The following is a 2,065-nucleotide window of genomic DNA, read 5'->3' as shown; positions in this document are numbered from 1 at the left end:
GGCTCCAGCCTTACCTCCAGACCACCAAACTTCCAGCGCAGCTCCTCCCCGGTGCCTTCTTCATCATGTCCCCGCTGCCCCGAGTCCGCTACAGTCTGCCACTACCAAACCCGACGAACCCCGCCGCAACACGAAAACTCGATGAGACCAGGCCGCCACAAGCTGCATCCCCACGAACCAGTCTCGATTTCATCGTCCCCGATCGACGCCGCCACCGAATTCGAATCGCGCCATCGATTCAAGCCTCTACCGACACAAGATCTGCAGCCTCCCAGAGATTACCTGCCGGAAACACAAAAACCAAACTGCACCTGCCAAAAACTTGAGCAACCCAATTCAAGGCCTACATGAACAGCCCATTCATTCCCCGTCCGGCAGCAAAACCACATGACATCGGCGAGGCCAAGGCCAGCCGAGCTGCCAGGGCCGCCACCGGACGAGAGGTTAGCACTGGGGCGCCGCCGAGATAGGGTTTTCTCTCAAAGGGAGAGAGAACCACGTAATTTATTATTTGTTATTTTTTGTAACAAAGTTATTCTTTTTTTACTGTACAACAAGTTGTTTTTTAGTCCAACTAGAATCTACCTTTTTTTTTTTTTTTTTGAAATAGCGGGATTTGGAACCCAATCAAGCTGGAAGGCTCATCCCTTACAAATAGAGAATTTATGCTACTAAAGCAAATAGTCAGCTATACCCTTATTTTTAGGTGATTTTTATCCATTTTTGTCTGTTTTTCTTTTTCTATGTTTGTTAGATGATAACTAAGTTGGTAGAACTGTAAAGGAAAAAAACCGAGTTTTTTTTAACTGATTAACTACCCCAGATATATAGTTGTGAAGACAACGATTCCTCTCAACTTTTTCAAGTTGTTAATAGTTGAACCAGAATGTTAGTTTTGCTAGATATTTTGCTCAAAATGGGGGCAATTAAGTTGCTCGATTAAATGGCTTAAGGCCCTCGTAGAGACTGAGGTAGCGGCAAACAACGTCTTTTTTTTTTTTTTTCCCATAGGTAACGAGTTCTTCTTAATCACACCCTGAAGAAGAAAAATTTCCTCCTGCTACCAGAGGGCATTTGAGTTCACGCAACACAAAGAAGGTAATGACTTCTTATTCCTCACAAGAAAGCTATGCATGTTAAATATTATTCCTCACAAGATGGTATCATATTGATGTCTGCAGTCTGTATTGTGTTTGAGCTTGTACTATGAGTGGTTTCTTGAAACTCTCTAGCTTGACGCATGCAGTGACGTCGTAATATATTAAAATCTGATTTTTTTTCCCTAAAAAAAAATAGAGGATAAATCGATCTCATTAACAATCGGATGTAAATATTCTCATCGCTTATTAATGCAATCTTCCTAAAAAAAAAATTTTTAAAAAATCTTTGAAAATAAGAATACCAATACTATTGGAGTTGTCTACAGAGACCATGGATGATCATTGATGAGGTAAAACAATAAAATAACAAAAGGAGGACACGTGATGAGCATAGAGAGAACTAGAGTCTCTTGGAATTTTTCCGGCAAAAGTAGTCTATAGTAGATAATTATTGAGAATGACTTGGTAATAAAAACTACACATAAGACGTGTGCCCTCATCGGTTTGGTGGCCCCTGCAATAAGACAACCCATACCTAGTCAAGGCCGGCAATGATAGCACCACCTTATAACTAGGCTGGTGCTATTCACACACCATTTTTATCTATTCACACACTTCTTTCTAATTTTCTATTACTTTAATTCAATCTTTTTTTTTTTCGTGTCTAGGATAGAAAAGAAATAGAACGCGCCTCACGCGCGGAAAAGAAATCAGAGATCGAGCGTTTCTCTCCCGGCCGAACGCCGGCGGGCCCCCTGCCGCTGCGTTCCGGTCCGGGAGGGGATGAGGATGGAGGCTAGCGGCGAGGCTCTATGGCGGGGATCCGGTTCGGGGGAGGAGTTCGACAGTTCATACTTGGATCGGGGCGGTGCTTCCAGATCGGCTTCTTCTCTCCGTCGATCGTGGGTGGGTGCTGACAGGGTTTCCTGGAAGCGTGGTCCACGGTGGGTGAAGTCTGGTTTGAT

This window comes from Rosa rugosa, chromosome 5, assembly GCF_958449725.1.
Source record: "Rosa rugosa chromosome 5, drRosRugo1.1, whole genome shotgun sequence".
In the NCBI taxonomy this organism is placed as follows: domain Eukaryota; kingdom Viridiplantae; phylum Streptophyta; class Magnoliopsida; order Rosales; family Rosaceae; genus Rosa; species Rosa rugosa.
The sequence above is the reverse complement of the archived record's forward strand: the minus strand, read 5'-3'. Positions refer to the sequence as shown.